Below are 12,073 nucleotides of genomic sequence, written 5' to 3' on the forward strand. Positions count from 1 at the left end.
GGCTCTGGCAGGTGTTTATATTTAAGGCTCTGGCATGGGTTTATATTTAGGGCTCTGGCATGTGTTTATATTTAGGGCTCTGGCATGTGTTTATGTTTAGGGCTCTTGCATGGGTTTGTATTTAGGGATCTGGCATGTGTTTATATTTAGGGCTCTGGCATGTGTTTATATTTAGGGTTCTGGCATGTGTTTATATTTAGGGCTCTGGCATGTGTTTATATTTGGGGCTCTGGCATGTGTTTATATTTAGGGCTCTGGCATGGGTTTATATTTGGGGCTCTGGCATGTGTTCATGTTTAGGGCTATGGCATGTGTTTATATTTGGGGCTCTGGCATATGTTTATATTTAAGGCTCTGGCATGGGTTTATATTTAGGGCTCTGGCATATGTTTATATTTAAGGCTCTGGCATGGGTTTATATTTAGGGCTCTGGCATGTTAGGGCTCTGGCATGTGTTTATATTTGGGGCTCTGCCATGTGTTTATATTTAGGGCTCTGGCATGGGTTTATGTTTAGGGCTCTGGCATGGGTTTATATTTAGGGCTCTGGCATGGGTTTATATTTAGGGCTCTGACATGTGTTTATATTTAGGGCCCTGGCATTGGTTTATATTTAGGGCTCTGGCATGTGTTTATATTTAGGGCTCTGGCATGTTAGGGCTCTGGCATGTGTTTATATTTAGGGCTCTGGCATGTGTTTATATTTAGGTCTCTGGCATGAGTTTATGTTTAGGGCTCTGGCATGTGTTTATATTTAGGGCTCTTGCATGGGTTTATAGTTAGTGCTCTGGCATGTGTTTATATTTGGGGCTCTGGCATGGGTTCATGTTTAGGGCTCTGGCATGGGTTTATATTTAGGGCTCTGGCATGTGTTTATATTTAAGGCTCTGGCATGTGTTTATATTTAGGGCTCTGGCATGTGTTTATATTTAGGGCTCTGGCATGGGTTTATATTTGGGGCTCTGGCATGTGTTTATATTTAGGGCTCTGGCATGGGTTCATATTTAGGGGTCTGGCATGTGTTTATATTTAGGGCTCTGGCAGGTGTTTATATTTAAGGCTCTGGCATGGGTTTATATTTAGGGCTCTGGCATGTGTTTATATTTAGGGCTCTGGCATGTGTTTATGTTTAGGGCTCTTGCATGGGTTTGTATTTAGGGATCTGGCATGTGTTTATATTTAGGGTTCTGGCATGTGTTTATATTTAGGGCTCTGGCATGTGTTTATATTTGGGGCTCTGGCATGGGTTTATATTTGGGGCTCTGGCATGTGTTCATGTTTAGGGCTATGGCATGTGTTTATATTTGGGGCTCTGGCATATGTTTATATTTAAGGCTCTGGCATGGGTTTATATTTAGGGCTCTGGCATATGTTTATATTTAAGGCTCTGGCATGGGTTTATATTTAGGGCTCTGGCATGTTAGGGCTCTGGCATGTGTTTATATTTGGGGCTCTGCCATGTGTTTATATTTAGGGCTCTGGCATGGGTTTATGTTTAGGGCTCTGGCATGGGTTTATATTTAGGGCTCTGGCATGGGTTTATATTTAGGGCTCTGACATGTGTTTATATTTAGGGCCCTGGCATTGGTTTATATTTAGGGCTCTGGCATGTGTTTATATTTAGGGCTCTGGCATGTTAGGGCTCTGGCATGTGTTTATATTTAGGGCTCTCTCATGTGTTTATATTTAGGTCTCTGGCATGAGTTTATGTTTAGGGCTCTGACATGTGTTTATATTTAGGGCTCTTGCATGGGTTTATAGTTAGTGCTCTGGCATGTGTTTATATTTCGGGCTCTGGCATGGGTTCATGTTTAGGGCTCTGGCATGGGTTTATATTTAGGGCTCTGGCATGTGTTTATATTTAAGGCTCTGGCATGTGTTTATATTTAGGGCTCTGGCATGTGTTTATATGTAGGGCTCTGGCATGGGTTTATATTTGGGGCTCTGGCATGTGTTTATATTTAGGGCTCTGGCATGGGTTCATATTTAGGGGTCTGGCATGTGTTTATATTTAGGGCTCTGGCAGGTGTTTATATTTAAGGCTCTGGCATGGGTTTATATTTAGGGCTCTGGCATGTGTTTATATTTAGGGCTCTGGCATGTGTTTATGTTTAGGGCTCTTGCATGGGTTTGTATTTAGGGATCTGGCATGTGTTTATATTTAGGGTTCTGGCATGTGTTTATATTTAGGGCTCTGGCATGTGTTTGGGCTCTGGCATGGGTTTATATTTGGGGCTCTGGCATGTGTTCATGTTTAGGGCTATGGCATGTGTTTATATTTGGGGCTCTGGCATATGTTTATATTTAAGGCTCTGGCATGGGTTTATATTTAGGGCTCTGGCATATGTTTATATTTAAGGCTCTGGCATGGGTTTATATTTAGGGCTCTGGCATGTTAGGGCTCTGGCATGTGTTTATATTTGGGGCTCTGCCATGTGTTTATATTTAGGGCTCTGGCATGGGTTTATGTTTAGGGCTCTGGCATGGGTTTATATTTAGGGCTCTGACATGTGTTTATATTTAGGGCCCTGGCATTGGTTTATATTTAGGGCTCTGGCATGTGTTTATATTTAGGGCTCTGGCATGTTAGGGCTCTGGCATGTGTTTATATTTGGGGCTCTGGCATGTGTTTATATTTAGGTCTCTGGCATGAGTTTATGTTTAGGGCTCTGGCATGTGTTTATATTTAGGGCTCTTGCATGGGTTTATAGTTAGTGCTCTGGCATGTGTTTATATTTGGGGCTCTGGCATGGGTTCATGTTTAGGGCTCTGGCATGGGTTTATATTTAGGGCTCTGGCATGTGTTTATATTTAAGGCTCTGGCATGTGTTTATATTTAGGGCTCTGGCATGTTAGGGCTCTGGCATGTGTTTATATTTAGGGCTCTGGCATGTGTTTATATTTAGGGCTCTGGCATGAGTTTATGTTTAGGGCTCTGGCATGTTTATATTTAGGGCTCTTGCATGGGTTTATAGTTAGTGCTCTGGCATGTGTTTATATTTGGGGCTCTGGCATGGGTTCATGTTTAGGGCTCTGGCATGGGTTTATATTTAGGGCTCTGGCATGTGTTTATATTTAAGTCTCTGGCATGTGTTTATATTTAGGGCTCTGGCATGTTAGGGCTCTGGCATGTGTTTATATTTAGGGCTCTGGCATGTGTTTATATTTAGGGCTCTGGCATGAGTTCATGTTTAGGGCTCTGGCATGTTAGGGCTCTGGCATGTGTTTATATTTAGGGCTCTGGCATTGGATTGTATTTAGGGCTCTGGCATGTGTTTATATTTAAGGCTCTGGCATGTGTTTATATTTAGGGCTCTGGCATTGGTTTATATTTAGGGCTCTGGCATGTGTTTATATTTAAGTCTCTGGCATGTGTTTATATTTAGGGCTCTTGCATGTGTTTATATTTAGGGCTCTGGCATGTGTTTATATTTAGGGCTCTGGCATGGGTTTATGTTTAGGGTTCTGGCATGTTAGGGCTCTGGCATGTGTTTATATTTAGGGCTCTAGCATGTTAGGGCTCTGGCATGTGTTTATATTTGGGGCTCTGGCATGTGTTTATATTTAGGGCTCTGGCATGTTAGGGCTCTGGCATGTGTTTATATTTAGGGCTCTGGCATGTTAGGGCTCTGGCATGTGTTTATATTTGGGGCTCTGGCATGTGTTTATGTTTAAGGCTCTGGCATGTGTTTATATTTGGGGCTCTGGCATGTGTTTATATTTAGGGCTCTGGCATGTGTTTATATTTAGGGCTCTGGCATGTTAGGGCTCTGGCATGTGTTTATATTTGGGGCTCTGGCATGGGTTTATGTTTAGTGCTCTGGCATGGGTTTATATTTAGGGCTCTGGCATGTGTTTATATTTAAGGCTCTGGCATGTGTTTATATTTGGGGCTCTGGCATGTGTTTATATTTAGGGCTCTGGCATGTTAGGGCTCTGGCATGTGTTTATATTTAGGGCTCTGGCATGTTAGGGCTCTGGCATGGGTTTATATTTAGGGCTCTGGCATGTGTTTATATTTAGGGCTCTGGCATGGGTTTATATTTAGGGCACTGGCATGTGTTTATATTTAGGGCTCTGGCATGTTAGGGCTCTGGCATGTGTTTATATTTAGGGCTCTGGCATGTTAGGGCTCTGGCATGTGTTTATATTTAGGGCTCTGGCATGGGTTTATATTTAAGGCTCTGGCATGGGTTTATATTTAGGGCTCTGGCATGTGTTTATATTTAGGACTCTGGCATGGGTTTATATTTAGTGCTCTGGCATGTGTTTATATTTAGGGCTCTGGCACGTGTTTATATTTAGGGTTCTGGCGTGGGTTTATATTTAGGGCTCTGGCATGGGTTTATATTTATGGCTCTGGCATGGGTTTATATTTAGTGCTCTGGCATGGGTTTATATTTAGGGCTCTGGCATGTGTTTATATTTAGTGCTCTGGCATGTGTTTATAATTAGGGCTCTGGCACGTGTTTATATTTAGGGCTCTGGCATGGGTTTATATTTAGGGCTCTGGCATGTGTTTATATTTATGGCTCTGGCATGGGTTTCTATTTAGGGCTCTGGCATGGGTTTATATTTAGGGCTCTGGCATGGGTTTATGTTTAGGGCTCTGGCATGGGTTTATAGTTAGTGCTCTGGCATGTGTTTATATTTGGGGCTCTGGCATGTGTTTATGTTTAGGGCTCTTGCATAGGTTTATAGTTAGTGCTCTGGCATGGGTTTATATTTAGGGCTCTGGCGTGTGTTTATATTTAGGGCTCTGGCATGTGTTTATATTTAGGGCTCTGGCATGGGTTTATATTTGGGGCTCTGGCATGTGTTTATATTTAGGGCTCAGGCATGGGTTTATATTTAGGGCTCTGGCATGGGTTTATATTTGGGGCTCTGGCATGTGTTTATATTTAGGGCTCTGGCATGGGTTTATGTTTAGGGCTCTGGCATGTGTTTATATTTAGGGCTCTGGCATGTGTTTATATTTGGGGCTCTGGCATGGGTTTATGTTTAGGGCTCTGGCATGTGTTTATATTTGGGGCTCTGGCATGGGTTTATATTTAGGGCTCTGGGATGTGTTTATATTTAGGGCTCTGGCATGTTAGGGTTCTGGCATGTGTTTATATTTAGGGCTCTGGCATGGGTTTATGTTTAGGGCTCTGGCATGTGTTTATATTTAGGGCTCTGGCATGTGTTTATATTTGGGGCTCTGGCATGGGTTTATATTTAGGGCTCTGGCATGTGTTTATATTTAGGGCTCTGGCATGGGTTTATATTTAGGGCTCTGGCATGGGTTTATATTTAGGGCTCTGGCATGTGTTTATATTTAGGGCTCTGGCATGTTAGGGCTCTGGCATGTGTTTATATTTAAGACTCTGGCATGGGTTTATATCTAGGGCTCCTGCATGGGTTTATATTTAAGGTCTGGCATGGGTTTATATTTAAGGCTCTGGCATGGGTTTATATTTAGGGCTCTGGCATGTGTTTATATTTAAGGCTCTGGCATGTGTTTATATTTAGGGCTCTGGCATGTGTTTATATTTAGGGCTCTGGCATGGGTTTATATTTGGGGCTCTGGCATGTGTTTATATTTAGGACTCTGGCATGGGTTTATATTTAGGGCTCTGGCATGTGTTTATATTTAGGGCTCTGGCATGTGTTTATATTTAAGGCTCTGGCATGGGTTTATATTTAGGGCTCTGGCATGTGTTTATATTTAGGGCTCTGGCATGTGTTTATATTTAGGGCTCTGGCATGTTAGGGCTCTGGCATGTGTTTATATTTGGGGCTCTGGCATGGGTTTATATTTGGGCTCTGGCATGTGTTTATATTTAGGGCTCTGGCATGTGTTTATATTTAAGGCTCTGGCATGTATTTATATTTGGGGCTCTGGCATGGGTTAATGTTTAGGGCTCTGGCATGTGTTTATATTTGGGCCTCTGGCATGGGTTTATATTTAGGGCTCTGGGATGTGTTTATATTTAGGGCTCTGGCATGTTAGGGTTCTGGCATGTGTTTATATTTAGGGCTCTGGCATGGTTTATATTTAGGGCTCTGGCATGTGTTTATATTTAGGGCTCTGGCATGGGTTTATATTTAGGGCTCTGGCATGGGTTTATATTTAGGGCTCTGGCATGGGTTTATATTTAGGGCTCTGGCATGGGTTTATATTTAGGGCTCTGGCATGTTAGGGCTCTGGCATGTGTTGATATTTTAGGCTCTGGCATGGGTTTATATTTAGGGCTCTGGCATGGGTTTATATTTAAGGTCTGGCATGGGTTTATATTTAAGGCTCTGGCATGGGTTTATATTTAGGGCTCTGGCATGTGTTTAAATTTAAGGCTCTGGCATGTGTTTATATTTAGGGCTCTGGCATGTGTTTATATTTAGGTCTCTGGCATGGGTTTATATTTGGGGCTCTGGCATGTGTTTATATTTAGGGCTCTGGCATGGGTTTATATTTAGGGCTCTGGCATGTGTTTATATTTAGGTCTCTGGCAGGTGTTTATATTTAAGGCTCTGGCATGGGTTTATATTTAGGGCTCCGGCATGTGTTTATATTTAGGGCTCTGGCATGTGTTTATATTTAGGGCTCTGGCATGTTAGGGCTCTGGCATGTGTTTATATTTGGGGCTCTGGCATGGGTTTATATTTAGGGCTCTGGCATGTGTTTATATTTAGGGCTCTGGCATGTGTTTATATTTAAGGCTCTGGCATGTGTTTATATTTAGGGCTCTGGCATGTGTTTATGTTTAGGGCTCTTGCATGGGTTTGTATTTAGGGATCTGGCATGTGTTTATATTTAGGGCTCTGTCATGTGTTTATATTTAGGGTTCTGGCATGTGTTTATATTTTGGGCTCTGGCATGTGTTTATATTTAGGGCTCTGACATGGGTTTATATTTGGGGCTCTGGCATGTGTTTATGTTTAGGGCTCTGGCATGTGTTTATATTTGGGGCTCTGGCATATGTTTATATTTAAGGCTCTGGCATGGGTTTATATTTAGGGCTCTGGCATGTGTTTATATTTAAGGCTATGGAATGGGTTTATATTTAGGGCTCTGGCATGTGTTTATATTTAAGGCTCTGGCATGGGTTTATATTTAGGGCTCTGGCATGTGTTTATATTTAGGGCTCTGGCGTGTGTTTATATTTAGGGCTCTGGCATGTGTTTATATTTAGGGCTCTGGCATGGGTTTATATTTGGGGCTCTGGCATGTGTTTATATTTAGGGCTCTGGCATGTGTTTATATTTAGGGCTCTGGCATGGGTTTATATTTGGGGCTCTGTCATGGGTTTATATTTAGAGCTCTGGCATGTGTTTATATTTAGGGCTCTGGCATGTGTTTATATCTAGGGCTCTGGCATGGGTTTATATTTGGGGCTCTGGCATGGGTTTATATTTAGAGCTCTGGCATGTGTTTATATTTAGGGCTCTGGCATGTGTTTATATTTAGGGCTCTGGCATGGGTTTATATTTGGGGCTGTGGCATGTGTTTATATTTGGGGCTCTGGCATGTGTTTATATTTAGGGCTCTGGCATGGGTTTATACTTAGAGCTCTGGTGTGTGTTTATATTTAGGGCTCTGGCATGGGTTTATATTTAGGGCTCTGGCGTGTGTTTATATTTAGGGGTCTGGCATGGGTTTATATTTAGGGCTCTGGCATGGGTTTATATTTTGGTCTCTGGCATGTGTTTATATTTAGGGCTCAGGCATGGGTATATATTTAGGGCTCTGGCATGGGTTTATATTTGGGGCTCTGGCATGTGTTTATATTTAGGGCTCTGGCATGGGTTTATGTTTAGGGCTCTGGCATGTGTTTATATTTAGTGCTCTGGCATGTGTTTATATTTGGGGCTCTGGCATGGGTTTATGTTTAGGGCTCTGGCATGTGTTTATATTTGGGGCTCTGGCATGGGTTTATATTTAGGGCTCTGGGATGTGTTTATATTTAGGGCTCTGGCATGTTAGGGTTCTGGCATGTGTTTATATTTAGGGCTCTGGCATGGGTTTATGTTTAGGGCTCTGGCATGTGTTTATATTTAGGGCTCTGGCATGTGTTTATATTTGGGGCTCTGGCATGGGTTTATATTTAGGGCTCTGGCATGTGTTTATATTTAGGGCTCTGGCATGGGTTTATATTTAGGGCTCTGGCATGGGTTTATATTTAGGGCTCTGGCATGTGTTTATATTTAGGGCTCTGGCATGTTAGGGCTCTGGCATGTGTTTATATTTAAGGCTCTGGCATGGGTTTATATCTAGGGCTCCTGCATGGGTTTACATTTAAGGTCTGGCATGGGTTTATATTTAAGGCTCTGGCATGGGTTTATATTTAGGGCTCTGGCATGTGTTTATATTTAAGGCTCTGGCATGTGTTTATATTTAGGGCTCTGGCATGTGTTTATATTTAGGGCTCTGGCATGGGTTTATATTTGGGGCTCTGGCATGTGTTTATATTTAGGGCTCTGGCATGGGTTTATATTTAGGGCTCTGGCATGTGTTTATATTTAGGGCTCTGGCATGTGTTTATATTTAAGGCTCTGGCATGGGTTTATATTTAGGGCTCTGGCATGTGTTTATATTTAGGGCTCTGGCATGTGTTTATATTTAGGGCTCTGGCATGTTAGGGCTCTGGCATGTGTTTATATTTGGGGCTCTGGCATGGGTTTATATTTAGGGCTCTGGCATGTGTTTATATTTAGGGCTCTGGCATGTGTTTATATTTAAGGCTCTGGCATGTGTTTATATTTGGGGCTCTGGCATGTGTTTATATTTAGTGCTCTGGCATGTGTTTATATTTAGGGCTCTTGCATGGGTTTATAGTTAGTGCTCTGGCATGTGTTTATATTTGGGGCTCTGGCATGTGTTTATGTTTAGGGCTCTGGCATGTGTTTATATTTAGGGCTCTGGCATGGGTTTATATTTAGGGCTCTGGCATGGGTTTATAGTTAGTGCTCTGGCATGTGTTTATATTTGGGGCTCTGGCATGTGTTTATGTTTAGGGCTCTTGCATGGGTTTATAGTTAGTGCTCTGGCATGTGTTTATATTTGGGGCTCTGGCATCTGTTTATATTTAGGGCTCTGGCATGGGTTTATAGTTAGTGCTCTGGCATGTGTTTATATTTGGGGCTCTGGCATGGGTTTATATTTAGGGCTCTGGCATGGGTTTATATTTAGGGCTCTGGCATGGGTTTATAGTTAGTGCTCTGGCATGTGTTTATATTTGGGGCTCTGGCATGTGTTTATATTTAGTGCTCTGGCATGTGTTTATATTTAGGGCTCTTGCATGGGTTTATAGTTAGTGCTCTGGCATGTGTTTATATTTGGGGTTCTGGCATGTGTTTATATTTAGGGCACTGGCATGTGTTTATATTTAGGGTTCTGGCATGGGTTTATATTTAGGGCTCTGGCATGTGTTTATGTTTAGGGCTCTGGCATATGTTTATATTTAGGGCTCTGGCATGTGTTTATATTTAGGGCTCTGGCATGTGTTTATATGTAAGGCTCTGGCATGTGTTTATATTTAGGGCTCTGGCATGTGTTTATATTTAAGGCTCTGGCATGGGTTTATATTTAGGGCTCTGGCATGTGTTTATATTTAGGGCTCTGGCATGTGTTTATATTTAGGGCTCTGGCATGTTAGGGCTCTGGCATGTGTTTATATTTGGGGCTCTGGCATGGGTTTATATTTAGGGCTCTGGCATGTGTTTATATTTAGGGCTCTGGCATGTGTTTATATTTAAGGCTCTGGCATGTGTTTATATTTGGGGCTCTGGCATGTGTTTATATTTAGTGCTCTGGCATGTGTTTATATTTAGGGCTCTTGCATGGGTTTATAGTTAGTGCTCTGGCATGTGTTTATATTTGGGGCTCTGGCATGTGTTTATGTTTAGGGCTCTGGCATGTGTTTATATTTGGGGCTCTGGCATGTGTTTATATTTAGGGCTCTGGCATGGGTTTATATTTAGGGCTCTGGCATGGGTTTATAGTTAGTGCTCTGGCATGTGTTTATATTTGGGGCTCTGGCATGTGTTTATGTTTAGGGCTCTTGCATGGGTTTATAGTTAGTGCTCTGGCATGTGTTTATATTTGGGGCTCTGGCATGTGTTTATATTTAGGGCTCTGGCATGGGTTTATAGTTAGTGCTCTGGCATGTGTTTATATTTGGGGCTCTGGCATGGGTTTATATTTAGGGCTCTGGCATGGGTTTATATTTAGGGCTCTGGCATGGATTTATAGTTAGTGCTCTGGCATGTGTTTATATTTGGGGCTCTGCCATGTGTTTATATTTAGTGCTCTGGCATGTGTTTATATTTAGGGCTCTTGCATGGGTTTATAGTTAGTGCTCTGGCATGTGTTTATATTTGGGGCTCTGGCATGTGTTTATATTTAGGGCTCTGGCATGTGTTTATATTTAGGGCTCTGGCATGGGTTTATATTTAGGGGTCTAGCATGTGTTTATGTTTATGGCTCTGGCATGTGTTTATATTTAGGGCTCTGGCATGGGTTTATAGTTAGTGCTCTGGCATGTGTTTATATTTGGGGCTCTGGCATGGGTTTATATTTAGGGCTCTGGCATGGGTTTATATTTAGGGCTCTGGCATGGGTTTATAGTTAGTGCTCTGGCATGTGTTTATATTTGGGGCTCTGGCATGTGTTTATATTTAGTGCTCTGGCATGTGTTTATATTTAGGGCTCTTGCATGGGTTTATAGTTAGTGCTCTGGCATGTGTTTATATTTGGGGCTCTGGCATGTGTTTATGTTTAGGGCTCTGGCATGTGTTTATATTTGGGGCTCTGGCATGTGTTTATATTTAGGGCTCTGGCATGGGTTTATATTTAGGGCTCTGGCATGGGTTTATAGTTAGTGCTCTGGCATGTGTTTATATTTGGGGCTCTGGCATGTGTTTATGTTTAGGGCTCTTGCATGGGTTTATAGTTAGTGCTCTGGCATGTGTTTATATTTGGGGCTCTGGCATCTGTTTATATTTAGGGCTCTGGCATGGGTTTATAGTTAGTGCTCTGGCATGTGTTTATATTTGGGGCTCTGGCATGGGTTTATATTTAGGGCTCTGGCATGGGTTTATATTTAGGGCTCTGGCATGGGTTTATAGTTAGTGCTCTGGCATGTGTTTATATTTGGGGCTCTGGCATGTGTTTATATTTAGTGCTCTGGCATGTGTTTATATTTAGGGCTCTTGCATGGGTTTATAGTTAGTGCTCTGGCATGTGTTTATATTTGGGGTTCTGGCATGTGTTTATATTTAGGGCACTGGCATGTGTTTATATTTAGGGTTCTGGCATGGGTTTATATTTAGGGCTCTGGCATGTGTTTATGTTTAGGGCTCTGGCATATGTTTATATTTAGGGCTCTGGCATGTGTTTATATTTAGGGCTCTGGCATGTGTTTATATGTAAGGCTCTGGCAGGGGTTTATATTTAGGGCTATGGCATGTGTTTATATTTAGGGCTCTGGCGTGTGTTTATATTTAGGGCTCTGGCATGTGTTTATATTTAGGGCTCTGGCATGGGTTTATATTTGGGGCTCTGGCATGTGTTTATATTTAGGGCTCTGGCATGTGTTTATATTTAGGGCTCTGGCATGGGTTTATATTTGGGGCTCTGGCATGGGTTTATATTTAGAGCTCTGGCATGTGTTTATATTTAGGGCTCTGGCATGTGTTTATATCTAGGGCTCTGGCATGGGTTTATATTTGGGGCTCTGGCATGGGTTTATATTTAGAGCTCTGGCATGTGTTTATATTTAGGGCTCTGGCATGTGTTTATATTTAGGGCTCTGGCATGGGTTTATATTTGGGGCTGTGGCATGTGTTTATATTTGGGGCTCTGGCATGTGTTTATATTTAGGGCTCTGGCATGGGTTTATACTTAGAGCTCTGGTGTGTGTTTATATTTAGGGCTCTGGCATGGGTTTATATTTAGGGCTCTGGCGTGTGTTTATATTTAGGGGTCTGGCATGGGTTTATATTTAGGGCTCTGGCATGGGTTTATATTTTGGTCTCTGGCATGTGTTTATATTTAGGGCTCAGGCATGGGTATATATTTAGGGCTCTGGCATGGG

This window comes from Ambystoma mexicanum, chromosome 4p, assembly GCF_040938575.1.
Source record: "Ambystoma mexicanum isolate Mex_15411 chromosome 4p, UKY_AmexF1_1, whole genome shotgun sequence".
NCBI classification, from domain to species: Eukaryota; Metazoa; Chordata; class Amphibia; order Caudata; family Ambystomatidae; genus Ambystoma; species Ambystoma mexicanum.